Genomic DNA, 15,210 nt, shown 5'->3' with positions numbered 1-15,210 from the left:
GGCGGTTGTTTATCTGGATTCTATGATGCCGTGTCCTGCAGGGCATATTAAAGTCCATGAAATAATGATGAAGCTGAGGGGTAATTAAAAGCCATGGTGACATTGATCTGCTGAAATTTCAGAGGGAGATGAGGGCACACGGGGAGACTATCCATCTTACCTCATGCAGGGCCAGCTTGATTGCCCTACTGAGTATTGAAGATGGCTAAGTTCCTCACCTGTGGCCATATGGACTCCCAGTGCAGCAGACCTACTGGTTTAAGTGTTTTTCAAAACAGGAGGTTGAGGGAGTTGGTGTGGCCACAGCTGTTGTTCAATGGCCTTAAAGATTGGGGGAAACCATTTAAAGGCACAGGATTCTACATTCATATCTAAGGTGACACAGACTGGTCTGTCTGTCTCCAGCTTTGGGGCACCTATGTTGATGTCATACTGCATACAATCCAATTTGATGCAATAGCCCAAAGGGCAAAAAGGGTTATGTTAACAGGAACATTTTTTTCTCTTAGGAAAGTAAACTAATGCCACCATGTTCAGTGTCTCATTCACACATGTTGAGAACACTCATTTGATATTTTTCTGCTTAGATTTCTGCGATCATAGAAATAAAGTGAACAAAGAGGCAGTTGTTCCCCTGCTGAGAACACTTGGATAGAAAGAGGGTGTTTTAAGGCTGGCTTTGCCACTCAGCAGGAGGAAGTGACCTTCTTCATAGGGAAGGATAAATGATGTAGGGAACTCATGCCTGATTGGTACAAAAAGACTCCCTAAGGCATAGATTGACATGGGCGAGCACCATTTCAGGTGGCATCATGATGTTGATTGGTTATCTACTGAGTCAGGGTACATTTTGATGCTGTACACAAAGGTACATCAGAAAGATCTTTAGGAATGGGAAATTGTTATAATCAATAATTATTGCTGTGCAGACATAACGATTTGATGCCTTCAGTGATTGCTAATGGAACAGAATGCATTTTGCCCCAGAAATCTATGTATTTTTGAAGGCTATGAATAGACATTTAATGATGATATGGAAACATTTTTGTTCTCAATGAAAAGTAATATCTCAATATCGATATCTTATGATAGTACTAGTGGTCACTTGCCAGAGGATTTTGTACACTTGCTAGTGCAATAAAATTCTGTGAATAATATGCAGACATTTTCATTGTTTTACCCAGTATGGGAATTATATATTTTGTGGAGAGTTACATACACAGACAAAACCAGTTTACCTATCCAAATGTATCTCCCCCTACAAACCACCAAGGATGGTAAGATCATCGGGGGAGGCCCTGCTCTTGTCCCCACCTTCTTTGCAGGTGTGACTGGTGGGGATGAGAGACAGGGCTTTCTCTGTAGTGGCCCCTTGGCTATGGAATGCCCTCCCCAGTTAAATTAGATCTGCACCCTCCCCCCTGGCCTTTCGTAAAAAAAACCCCTCAAAACCTGACTGTGGGGTCAAGCATTTGAGCAGTAGATGTAGCAACTAGAAAGAGATTGTTTTTAAGTGACTGGCAATGGACTGACCTGGACCATGATTCTGAACTGGCTGATTGTTTTAAACTGAATTTTCATAATTTTTAATTGCTGTTTTAATTGTAATATTTTAATAGTATATTTATTGTATAGCGTAAGCCACATCGAGTTCTTCGGGAGATGCTAGCGGGGTACAAATAAAGTAATAATAATAATAATAATAATAATAATATTCTTGGCATCTAACGGTTGCCTGTTGTAAGCTGCCCTGAGGCCTCCTCTGGGGGTGAGAAGGACAGGGTATAAATGCTTTAAATAAATACATAAATAAATTATATATTTCAAGTCTATTTATCCAATGTAGAATGCATACAAATATATGCATCCTGATTTGTACAGAAATGTACACAGAAATGCACACAAATACACCCATATGGGTGAGGTGGGGTGGGGACTCTCACAACCTGACAGGCAAGAAAATATGGTGCAAAGGACATTGGGGATTTGAGAAATTCAACATACTTTCACATGTGTAATCACTATTGGGTTGTTGTGGCGTTCTCACAACCATCTGGAAACCACATTCTTTGCCTAGACTGGGTGGCATGTGAGAATATTTTCCCCACTAATTTCTGATGGAATCTGCTGTTCCACTGGCAGAAATCCAATATGGGTACTGCCCAATGTAGGAATGTATGAGAAAGAACATAGGGAATGAGGTTCTCTTACATATCATGAATGCGAGGTATTATATTGTGTACAGAACAAAATATATACTTAGAGCAGATGCTGGAAAATAGTACTTTTTAGTAGTAGTGGCAATGCAATTGTGCACTATGATTTCAGTGTCCTAGCATATGCACTAACTGCACTACAGAATACTTGTGATTTCAGTGTTCCTGTACGCATAAGGTAAAACTAAACTGAAAATTATTAGTGACCATTTTTCAGCTCAAGCTGGGAGCTCAACAATGGGAGTAAACAATTTCTTTAGATTGTCCTCCCTGCTCATCATTTGTTGTTCTTCCTATCACTGCCAATGATCTCAATGTTGTACTGGTTGAAATGATCCCCTTTTAGGAATGATTTGCATTCATTGAGCCTGAATCCAGCCATGACATTTATCTCAGCCACATTGTTTTAGGGTGTTGTTTTTATTATTTTTATTTGATTGATTTTAATGTGTCTTGTTTTTATCTGTATTTTTTGAGTTTGTTCCCTTTGTAAGCTGCTCCAAGTCCCCTTGGAGAGATGGTGGTGGAGTATAAAAATAAAGTTATTAATATTAATATTAATATTATTTTGATCATTATTTGGTCTTCCCCATTTTCTGCTTTTAGAATTGAGTTAGAATGAGCTACTTATGACCTTTAGCTGTACTTAACTTCTAACAACTAACAACCCAATACAATATGAGGTGTTTTGATTGTGTGTTCATGCATAGAAGGGGGTGGACTGGATAGCCCTTGTGGTCTCTTCCAACTCTATGATTCTAATGGCTCATCAAGACAGTACCTTTATCCTAGGAGCTTCCACAGCAAACAGTAGGGTGGCCTGACACCATTCCCTGTAAATGTGGAAGCAATCACTACAAAAGGCAAAAACCATGAATTTTCCAGGTGCGGAAATATCATGGTTTTGAGCCGAATACCGCATATTCGCATGTCTCTATGTCCCTGCAAACAGAAATCATGGGTTTTTTTTTACCTAGGTTTGTTCCCAGGTTTTAGATGCTTGTTCCTGATTGGTCGGTTGCTAAAAAGAAAGTGACAGTTCAGTAGAATGTGAAAATTTGTTTGTGTGCCAGAAATTTTATGAAATGTGTGGAGGGCACATTTTCTCTGCCCAGGACAAAGTTGTGGGCCCCCAGTCAATGTTGTACATCTTTTCACAAGAAGAGCAAATAAGGAACAGTCATGTATAACCCAGGAACAGGACCCTGCTGTTTGATGCCACAGGTACACAAACAAATCTGTCTGGACAGATGGCCAGACAGCCAGGCTCTAAAAAGTGTCAATAATGACAATTTTCTGTTCCTGGCTTGAAAGTGCATGTTCTTCTTTGAACTTTGTGTGGCAGATACTTCATAAAACATCTGGAGTGCACGGTTTCTCTGGCTAGGACAAAAAACAGAACTTTTGCAGCGATTCGTTGTAGGGATTCTCCTCTTATCCGCATCTTTAGGGTTTTTTTTTTTTAAGAAATCTGCTGAAGTTTCTGGCAGAAGTCCCATGGTGACCCTCTTGGGAGCCTCTAAATCTCACAACAAAGCTCCAAGTCTGGATAAAAGAGGCAGAAATTCTGGGAACAACAGGTCTGTATGTGGACCTCTTCTGCAGTCCTGGGATTTTTTTTTTTGCACCTGTTTAAAACCCATGATTTAGTGTTGTCTGGAAGTGCCCTAAGTAGTTCAAAATGATGGGAACCACCCCAGGTTCTGAAACTATCTGGGAAGAAAATAGCAGAAAATAAAAGATACCTGAAAACAATGTTCTCTCCATGGCACTTTTTAGCTTATGAAAATTATGTCAAATTCTAAATGACCACTCAGTTCTTGTGGGTTTTTTCGGGCTATATGGCCATGTTCTAGAGGCATTTCTCCTGACGTTTCGCCTGCATCTATGGCAGGCATCCTCAGAGGGTGAGGTCTGGAGCTGGGAAAAAGGGGGTTTATATATCTGTGGAAAGACCAGGGTGAGACAAAAGGCTACTGTAAGATGGGCTAGGTGTGAATCTCTCTCCAAATACCTATCCTAGTTATATGTCACCTTGTCATGCCCAGCATTTTAAAAATTTTAATTATTACAATTGCCCGCCATAGGTTTTTAATGCATTGTGGTGTTACTGTTACTGTTTATTGCTTTGTTTATGAGTTTATTTATTGTCTGTATTGTTGTTGTTGCTTTTTTATTGATGTATTTGGGCTCGGCCTCTTGTAAGCCGCACCAAGTCCCTCGGGAGATGGTAGCGGGATATAAATAAAGGTTTATTATAATATTATTATTCTTCACATATACTTTACACATATGGCCTGAATGTATTTTATATACAATATTTTAAATATTGTTGTACATGAAACACAGTTTGTGTTCACTGAACCATCAAAAAGCAAAGAGGTCAGTCTCAGCCATTTATTTGGACAATTTTGGATTTTGGAGCATTTCTATTTTGGATTTCAGGATAAGGGATTCTCAGTCTGTATTTAGCTTATATTTAATCTAATATTACAAATATCTAATTTATAACATAACCATTTTAATTTATACAGAAGCATACTTATACAAATATTTCATTGTTATAAATCAACCATCCCCATCAGTTAACTTATTGAGCTACATATTATTTCTTAACCAGTTATAGGTCTTGATATCTGACCCCACCTTATGTCATCCCTCATGCAAACTGGGCATAATTCATTCAAAATCTGAAATAAATACAATATTCCATGCGTCTAGTTCCTGTTACTGTTAGAAACTTTGTTCCTTTCTCCATCTGCTTTTGTTCTTGTCTTTTATTTATGATTTAAATCCTTTTATTCTTCTGTTTCTCTGCCAACGTTTCCAGGTTCTTAGGGTTTTTTCCCTATTAATAAAAAGTCCTTTTAGTCATGATTTCAAAGTAACTCTTTGCTTTTACATTCTAAAAAAGTTGCTTTTAGCTTACTGGAATCTGGAGTGAGGTTGCTAAATTCACTGATGCCCCCAAACTATCACAAAGTCTGGGGGCAGAATAGGGAATGGGAAAATGCAGGCAGAAGACAGTCAGCAATAATGCAAAACAAATAAAATGATGACATAATTCCTTCAAGAAATTACCCTTTGTAGGTGAAGCATCCTGGTAAATAATTTGATTAAAAGTACGACCCATCCTGCACCTGTGTAAAAAGACAAAGCCCAAGTTTAGAAGTTTTAGGGAATAAATATGAAATAAAATTAGTGATATTATAATATCATTGTAGTTTCAGTTGTCGATGGTACAGCCACCTTTATACTCATAAGGCCTGTCCACATGGACCATATACTTTGAAGTGAGCTAAAAGTCACTCCTGTGACTTCATCACACTAGAGAATGAATCCACTTTAAATCTGGTTGCTGCCTCCTGCAGAATTCTGGAGTTTGTAGTTTAAGGAGGAGCCTTTAACAGCCTCCCTAAACTACAATCCCCAGAATGCTGAAGGAGGCAGAAACCGGATTTAAAGTGGATTCATTCTCCAGTGCAGTGGTTCTCAACTTGTGGGTCCCCAGATGTTTTGGCCGTCAACTCCCAGAAATCCTCATAGCTGGTAAACTGGCTGGGATTTCTGGGAGTTGTAGGCCAAAGCACCTGGGCACCTACAGGTTGAGAATCACTGCTCTAGTGTGATGAAGTAGTTGGACATCTAAATGATGTCTGGGAACCTTCGGCTCCAAAATGGGTAAAACCGACTAATGCATTTTATGCCAGTTTTACATGTTAGCAAAAAATAGAATGCCCCATAGCACTTTGGTGTGTGTGTGTGTGTGTGTGAACACCTTAATTAGTTTTAATTTGGAACTAATCCCTATTTTTACATAGGCCAATGCCACCACCCTGCTTTTTCCGCACTCCATGGAATGGGGAAAAGAGGATGGCACTTTTCTTGCTTGTTGTTGTTTGTTGCTATAGAGAACTCCTGGTCCATAGCTGCATGCTTTTGTCAATGTCAGCAAAGGCAGCTATGTGACTAAGGACCTCATCACATTTAGTACCCTAATATGGGTGACAGTGGTGGGGGGAATTCACTGGACATTGTGGTGAATCTGCGGGGCAGTGGGAATCTGTTGCCCCATACCCACAGCACCTGCAGCTCTGCCTTCCTCACCTGGAGGAAAGCATCGCTGCCTGGCTTCCCCCTGCATTGTCCCCATTGCTGGCAATGAGAACATGGGAAGCCCCCTGTGCTCTTCTTGCTCTGTCATAGGACACTGAGAGCATAGTTCCTGAATTGAGCCCTGCTGGGCGTAGCTGTGTGTCATGTGAAGGGATCCGTCAGGCTCTGTCCAGGAACTATGCTTTCAACATCCTACGGTGGGTCTGAAAGCCTGTGTGATGGAGTCCTTAGAAAGAAAAGTAGTATCAAGACTTTGCTGATATGAGAAAAGATATGCAGTATGGCCTCTGCAATGACAAACAATGACAAAGGTAAAGGTGACTGTCCAACATGGTCAACCTGAATTTGGTCCAACTGGATGGTGAAGACTCTGCTTCCTCTGCTGCTGTGGTTTGGGAACGGAGAGGTATAAGCACAGTGGCAGATTCTGTGACCTCTGTAGATGGGCCCATTGTTCTGATAAGTCTATAATTGAAAGATTTGCTTTAAAACCTAGTAGAAAGTGTTTTTTTTAAAAAAGGAATTAAAATATTTGCCAAATCACCATTACAAGAACAACTGCTAGATAATCCAGCAAACTGTGTATTCCGTGATTCTGCAAATGATACAGCCATGGCAATTAAAGTGGAATCGTGGTGCTATAATAGCATTGTTTGAAAGGCCCACAGACCTTGGGCATCCCAGTCTGGCCTCATTTCAGAACCCACAAAATGGATACAGCTTATTTCCATTAAAAACAACTATAATTGTCAGTAAGAAAGCATTTTCATCCCCAGCACAGAAGACACATACAGGGAAATATAAACCCCATAAATTACTTAAATTTTTCCAGTATCCAAGACTGTACAAAAAGGGAAGTGTAGATAAACTCTTCATTCCCCCCCCCCCTCCAAAAAAACCCTGCTCCACGCTGTCTGTGCCTCACTCTCCTTGAGTCTTCTTCGGTTTCTACTTTGTATTTAAATAATGCAAATTTGAAAGGGAAAGAATTCCCCCCTTCCCGACTCCCTCTACCCACCCCCACTGTGATGCCATTGCATAATTATCTGGGCTGGTTGAAAGAATGAAACCCAGTTCAAAATGTATGAGTTCATTTTTATGTTCTACTGAGAAAATTTATTCAGTGTGACTGCTCAGTAGCGAGTGCAGTAAAACACCTTAATCCCTGGTTGAAGAAAGGTAATACCTTGACAGATGTGTGCCTCCTACTTTCCTTGCGGCCATGTTTCAACAACAAACCTTTATTTCTGCTTCTTGGCTGTAGCAGGGAGGGAAAAAATGAGCGGAGCAATAAAGCAGTCAGAGAAATCTCTGGAGCCAGGCAGCAATGCAATAGTAATGACAGATTTTTTAATGTGGCAGGAGAGATTGACAGGGAAATGTCTTCAGAGCAAACGCACGCCAGATGGAATGAAAACGGTTTATTGGAGTATGGAGATGCTACTGAACTGAATAGAGGGCGGGTTTAAGGTGGGTGTTTTATCTGATTTGAGTAAACAACAACAGCCCCCATCATGACCCTAAATCCCTTCATTTGGCCATTGTGCAAACTAGTCTGTTAAAATGACAAATGGAAGTTGGGGAAATAAGGGTCTTTTTTCAAACTTAGAAAAACTTTGACAAAAAAAGGAAACCTTCTAAACTTTGAGTTGACCTGTGCTGTGCACACTGGAAATGGAAAATGGTGTGGATCTACTTTTTCTCTCTCTCAATCTTTAAAAATAGAATTAAATTAATACTTGTTTCAGGCAGTTGTAAAAGTTTATTATTTTTTTTAATATGAAAAAGATGATGGTGGTGGGAGAGTGGAGGACAAAATCAAACCATACGTATTTACCAAAAAGTAAAGAAAAATCTGTTTTTATATATATTAAATAGAAATGTAGTCAGAAGTCCACCTTTCAAGACAGGCTTTAAAAACAAAGCTGATCTTTTTTGCTTCCTTCCAACTACAGTTAACCAACACCTGGATTTTTCTGCAGAATGGTCTTAACAACTCACATAAAGGTAAAGCACTGTAATATTTTATATGTTGTAAAAACCATGAAAACACTCAGAAATGTGAGTGGTTGAGTGTATGTCTGAGTGATGCATATGAGTGTCTGAGAGAGAGAGAGAGAGAGAGAGAGAGAGAGAGAGAGAGAGAGGAGGGGAGATGGGGAAGGTAATTGTTTTAGTGAATTTTAACACTTTATGATCAGTAGATTGTTCGGTGGAGGCAAATAAAGGAGAACGGCAACAAAGATGTGTCCTTTTGTTTTGTTTCCTGAAGACTGTCTTTCTCTCAATAGTAGCCACAGTGATGATAGATCCTCCCGTATTTGACCCTGTCAAAGAAATAGCAGGCACATATTTTAGATTTTGAGTAATCACACCATTTGGGAGGAAAATGCTACCTTTGTTGTGGGGAATTTTATCCTGATTCCTGAGATTCAAGAAATGTAGAAGACCAAAAAGAAAAAAGAAAAGAAAAAGAAGCTGGGGGGGGGGGGGTTAGTATGATGTGTGAATTTGAGAGTTAGAAATGAAAAAGGAAGGTTGATGTATATGTATATGGCCTTTCTTAATTTCTTCTGTTACCATTGGCATGCAGGCTATATATGCTCCAATACAATCTGTGGAAAAGTATGCAATGGGCAAGGATGGGGGCAGAGGGAGGAGAGGTGGAGGACAGAAGCTTCAAGAAAGTCTGCAGTGCCCCCACCCACCCACCTCCCTGATGTCATTTCATCTGATAGCCACAGTATTAGGATAACAAAGCTTTAGGCAAAATGCTTAACACTGACAGGAAAAGTAATTGGCAAAGCCTGGTGACAATGTGTCCCCCCTCTTTAAAAAAATATCAAAGATATACCAATGGTCCCTCTTTTTTTCAAAACAAAATAAGGGTATTCATATTTTTGTTGCTATAATATTCTATTTAATCCTGCTTGCATACTCAGTCTCATAATGCTTTAGGAAGGGTAAAGTTTGTTTCCTTTTTTTTTACTTTGCTGAGCTTGTTCTCTCCTGAGCCATCATTGCCTGATGCATTTTTCCCTCTCCGTGATTTGCCAAAGCACGCAAGCTGATAAGTGAGATACATAAGATTGAAAAAAGAAAGAAATTAAAAGCCACCTTAAATGACTATAGTTATTCCCTCCAACAACGTGTGCACGTGTACAGCCACACACCCAAAGCACAAAATTTAAGGAGAGTGGTTCTTTAAAAAGAATCAAGAAAAAAGGAAGAAAACCTGTGTGCTTGATTCTAACTCACTTTCTTTATTTGTTCAAGTCATTCAGTACAAACTCATCAGCATTCAGAAAATCAGAATTCATCTACAGCTTAGATATGCACAGAGCCTATTGACAATGGTGAGTAGTTTGGATTTTTTTAAAAATTAAATGTTCAGGACCTTCACTTAGACATGGTATTTAATTGTTGGAGAGGTGGCACTGTCTTCTTGGAAAGTTCTTTCAGTGATTCTTCCCCCCCCCCCCACCCCCAATTTCTCTGAAAAGCATGTGTCAAAAGGAAATGAATGCAAGGCATATGTATGAATTGAAGTAAATGGTTTGATTTTCAACCCATCCAAGACGCTGTTGCTTGGCACAATGTCTTTAACCCATTTTTTACTGTAGCCTAACAGGCTATGGAATATTAGTCTGTCTTCAGAGACCTGGGCAGTACCCAGAGACATTCTGACAAGTTTCAACACCTGCCTTAATGAAGAATGCTTTTTGCTTATTTTGCCCAGGCTCAACAAAGAATTTAGTCTTTCCTATCCTTCACTCTTAAATTACTGCCTGACAGTGCACTGCATTTCTATTATTATGAGAATGTGAAGGGCATACCCAGATTCACCCTCAGATGAACTAGCCGAATGCCTGGTGTTTTCATCTCATAAGATGCTATATACAAAATTTCCACCTCCAAGTGTGTTCATTAGTCATTTACAAATTATTTTTTATTCCTAAAATCACCAAGTATATCAGCAGGCTCTCACGCACCCCCGCACTGTGGAATTTTGATAATGTATGTCCTAACCGCTTAATTGATTGATTAGCTTACTGCCGCTTTCTGAGACACCAAATTTATCTTTAATAGCCGGAGTCAGGCACGGCAGGCAATCGGAGGGGGGGGGGGGTGTCCCTTGGCGTCGATTTGCTCTTAACTGGAAAGTCATTACCACTTAATACATGTAGATTGTGTTGAAAGAAAATTATGTGTAATGAAATGAGGGAAAAATTAGTGGAGTGTTATGGGCGAAAGCAGATGTTACGGAGGAATTATGCTAGCAGAGATAATCACCTTCGCTAGCATTGTGTGTGCTGGGGTGTTAACTCAGGGAGAGAGAGTTGGTGAGTGAGCTAAACAAATGTATTGATTTACACGGATTTGTTCCTTCAAGCTGGAACACACTCAGCCACAAGGTTTGTGTTTCATAGGCTCAAGCTTTTCCCCTTTTTTGCTACTCTTCCCTTCGTGTAACATGCAGATGGACCTGCTTGAAACATGAGGGGGGAAGCTGTTGATATGCTGAGCACCATGAAGTGAAGAAGTATCCAAGGACAGTGAGCTGAACATCATGCTAAGATCTGGATGTTGTGTCCTTCCATCTGAACATTAGCTACTGAGGCACCAGCCATCAAACACGGGGCAGTCAGTGTTCTAAGTACCTGACAGCTTTGAGAAGGACTAACAACATAAGAAAATATGCAAAAATGTCTCTTAGAAAGGTGAGGAATTATAGCACTCTGTTATGTCAAGAGAAGCAGAAAGATTTCTATCTTTATAGATCTATATTTGGTAAGAAAAAGAGAATAGATAATTATAAAAATTAAACATAAATATTGATATGCTTGGGAAGATATGTTAAAATATTATTTATTTTTTAGGCATCAACAGTATTCTAACAGTTTTAAAATAGCCAGTTCCGAAATGTGTATACCGTTTATTTATTTTAGTTGGTGCTATCTTTATTCTACTGAAAGCTTATTTGCTCTAAAAAAATCTCTCCTTTATTGCTCATTTCCCAATAAAATAAAGTTGCCCCAGGAAGATATTACTTTGGAGATTTGACTATAAAAGCCACTGATAATTGGACTTTTCTGACATATTACAATGTACCTTTGCCTTTTAATGAAGCTTTTGCTACTCTTTTTTGGGGGGTGGAGGGGGGGGGGGTTAATTACAATAATACATACACGCCTTTCAAGATTCCAAGTCTCCTATTCCCAGTATTCTTGTAGGGTTAGCAAGAAGACTGTCAATTCACTTGTCACTATATTAATGAGTCAAAGAAAAGCAGCCAGCCAGCAATGAATCAATTGGAAAACTATGATGAATGCTTCAATAATTAAGGGAATAATTAAATTGCCGAATGTAGGATGGCTCTAAATGAAACAGCTTTTGTAATTGTGTCATCTTGTTGTTTATAAAATACAAAAAAAAGAGCTGCCATTTAAATAATGTCACGGACATCCTTTTTAAATGTATTGGCGTCTTTCACACTGAATCTGGCATTATTCCTACATTCGGAGTTAAAACTGAGATCCTTTTGCCTTTAACCAGGCATAGAATAATAGCCTGTTGATAGTAAAAGTTCTGTAAACATAGCTGAACTCCCTACTTGACATCACACTCAAAGTTTCACATACACCGCAGGAGAGCATCCCTTTACTTGACAACAGTTGTATTTGTTGTGGATATACTGGTGGTCTTTTGAAACACAAATGCCATCAAGTGTGAACAATGGCCTCATGTCCTTAAAAAGGCAACTCCACACCTCGGAGAATCACATCACAGCTCTTTGACATGTGTCGCTATCTGGTTGGGTATCGAATTTAAGACTGGTACATCTCCAACATTCAGCCCAATGGTACCACTGCCTATACCAGAGATGGAGATTTCATGGCTTCCCAGGTGCTATTGAACTGTAACTTCCACATCTAGTCAATGATAAGATATGTTGCCAGTTACATTTCAACAACAACTAGAAGTCTGCACAGTCCTCTCCCTGGCCTATATCAAGGGGATTGTGAGTTTTGCAGGGCATATATCTACTTTCACCGATGAGTGGAAATCCCACTGAAGAGTTAAAAGCTTCATTCATGCACTACTGACCATAATCCTTCAGCAGAACTATGTGGGGAATATGTTCATGTTCCATTTGTTTAAATGAAAACTGAGTTCTTTTTCCAGGGAACAAACTCATACCTATGGGAAACCCAAAGCAGTGCTGTATGTAAACCTAGAGTTTATAACTGTTACCTTGCCAGAATTACAAAGATACGTGCACCTCAAGGGGTGGCCAAATCTGCCAGCTTTGTTGTGCCCCCTGCATTGTCCATCCTGTATAAGAAGAAAAGACACAACTTACCAAAAAATGAGCAGAACAAAATCTTTCATAGGGACTGCTGAAGGTGGTTGTGTTTCACTTCTATGTTATGCACATGTTCAAAACAGGAAGTCTTTAAGGGGGAAAAGGAAGAAACTCTCACTCAATAACAAACATAACAAAAGGATTGAAAACCAAAGTTTTAAGAGCTAAGTCCTCAAACTAACTTGTCAGTTTCACATGCCTTTTTCTTTTAAAAGACTTTTCCAAGAAATGTGTGGATATCAGTGAGTGTTTTGTTCAAAATCAAACTATTTTGGATGAAATACACTGTTTTCTGTAGGTAAGTCTTGTTTTGCACAAAAAGCTTTTTACATGTTTGTTCAAATGTCTCACTAAAAATCCTGAACTTGAATACAAGAATGAATTAAACAAAAGATTTCTATTTCTATAGGTCCTAATGTCATATTCCTACAGAAGGGCATGGCGTAGTTCCATTCATGGAGAAAAACACTTCAGCCTAAATGCTGACAAGAAATCAAAATACTGTTAGACGCATAGTGACAGACTGAGGACTGTTAACATGTCTTTGTTATGTATGTTGTTACTTGATTTCATTGTTGTTTCCCACTTTGAATGCTTTTTAGTAGCACCATCACCAACTCTATGAGATCCATGTTGGGTTGAAATCATCCAGCGCATTTCTGAAGGTCAAGGGAAGACACTGATTTTTATGAAATGTCCTAGAGAATTGGGAAATATTAATATGTGATAGAGATTACTGAAGTTGCATCTACACTGTAAAATTAATGCAGTTTGACACCACTTTCATTGCCATAGATCGATGTTATCAACATTTATAATAAACATGCAGATGCATTGATCATTGGGTTCAGTGTCATAATTCTTACATAATCCAAGAAAATAAGAACAGTAATGATTTAATGTGTAACAATTAGGTTAAACATTTCCTTTGATTCTGGCGCCATACACAGTATAATGTAACACTTGAGTCAAAACAAAATAACACCTCTCCCTGAACAGCTTCCACACTCTCAGTTCCCAGCAAACCAAAATCCACTCTCGCCCACTCTTCCTATGTATTCATAGCCCTTATAATTTCTCTTTGACTAACCAGTCCCAACTCATCTCCTCTCAAACTTTAACTTATTCCAATCTTCTCTTACCCCATCTTTATTTTATATGGCGCTAATTCAATTTCTACCTGGCCCCGTCTGAACTCACTGACAGATAAGCCTCTGGTTTTGTATTCATCCTCCCCATAGTATGTCCCATAGCACTCCCAAAACTCTGGTTGGCTGACTTTACACAGGGCTGCCAAGTCCCTCTTTTCATAAAGTAGGAGCTTAAGCCCATGATTTTTATCACAACGAATCTGCTATTTCATAGCAGTCACATCACTATAAATAATGGGATCCATAGTGAGTTGAGAAGTACATTTATTAATGCAAATGTGCCAGTTAACCAGTCCATGGTCTTGTGAGCACTCTTATTCACACCCTTGTAATACTACCTTCTTGCATTGTTCCTAATCCAGCTTACCTTGTAGTTCATTAATTTTGTCATTATTTTTTTATATTTAGTGCAATTATGTGATTCTAGCATTTTAAAAAATCGGCAAGCACATATGTAAAAGCATGCTAGTCAATCACTTTGAGAACCCCAGTCCCTGACATTATGTTACTGCTGACATGCCAGCACAGATTGGAAGAAGCCCATTACACCATGTTGGGTAGTAAGAATATTTTGCCCATCAATCACTATGGAAGGGAGAAAGAATTGCGAACTGTTATATCAGGTGGGCTGGTTTGTCTACCTTAGAATAAAGTCCAATATTTCCTTAACTTACGTCTGACAGTCCGAGCCAGGCTATCTTTCTGAACCTGAAGCATTTTCCTGAGGGTAATTTCTGCTTGTGAAACATCTGCTTATGAAAATGTCATGAGCATGATGCAACATCTAAGACATTTTGTGCGACTGGCTAACCTAGGGTCTAAAAAATTTCTGGAATAAGAACAAGGAGCACTATTTTTTCTGTATGCTATAATTATACACTTCTAAAGTATACTATGGGATAAGATTACTAGGCATGTTTAAACAATGTGCAAAGGACATTACATATATTTAGCATATTATCTTACTTTCTGGTTGTGCTTGTTCCAGAGGGGTTGGCGTATTGGGGGAAGGAGGGGGTGGTTGCTGCAAAAACACCTAAGACTTGCAAGATCAGAAGTTTTATTGTTCCATAGGTTTATATTTATTTAAGGTATTTCATCAATTTGTATTTATTTGAAATTCCAATTCAACATTTATGTTGTGAAAATATATATCAATGTCTAAATGTTCAGTCAAAATGTCCATTTTTAGAATTTACTTGGAGGCAGAGACACTGATGCTGCTTTACAGGGACACCTTTCTAAAGTTACACTCTTCCTTGTCCTTGAGTTTGTCCCTGTTTTGGCAAAATATTTACAGAAATTTAGGCTTTTAAAGATTTGGAGCTTCTTTTGGACCCAAAATTTCTCTATTATTTAT

The 15,210-nt window shown here is 38.9% G+C and overlaps 2 long non-coding RNA genes across 3 annotated transcripts in view; one reads left to right on the top strand and one right to left on the bottom strand.

Annotated features, from left to right (window-relative positions):
• The first annotated feature begins 7,456 nt into the window (after positions 1-7,456).
• On the top strand, positions 7,457-13,567 carry LOC132762655 (uncharacterized). Of its 2 annotated transcripts, none has more exons than XR_010909001.1 (5): positions 7,457-7,511; positions 8,288-8,339; positions 9,609-9,688; positions 10,813-11,053; positions 13,109-13,567. It is a non-coding gene; the product is annotated as an uncharacterized lncRNA (long non-coding RNA). The 2 variants fall into 2 exon arrangements; XR_010909000.1 differs by lacking the exon at positions 7,457-7,511 and adding an exon at positions 7,541-7,802.
• LOC132762661 (uncharacterized) overlaps positions 8,286-15,210 on the bottom strand; it is a 34,626-nt gene continuing 27,701 nt past the window's right edge. The window contains exons 3-4 of the long non-coding RNA XR_009630189.2: positions 12,588-12,668; positions 8,286-8,659 (exon numbers count right to left, since the gene is read on the bottom strand). This is a non-coding gene — a long non-coding RNA (uncharacterized lncRNA). The remainder of the gene's footprint in view (positions 8,660-12,587; positions 12,669-15,210) is intronic.

This window comes from Anolis sagrei, chromosome 1, assembly GCF_037176765.1.
Source record: "Anolis sagrei isolate rAnoSag1 chromosome 1, rAnoSag1.mat, whole genome shotgun sequence".
NCBI lineage: Eukaryota > Metazoa > Chordata > Lepidosauria > Squamata > Dactyloidae > Anolis > Anolis sagrei.
The sequence above is the reverse complement of the archived record's forward strand: the minus strand, read 5'-3'. Positions and strand labels throughout refer to the sequence as shown.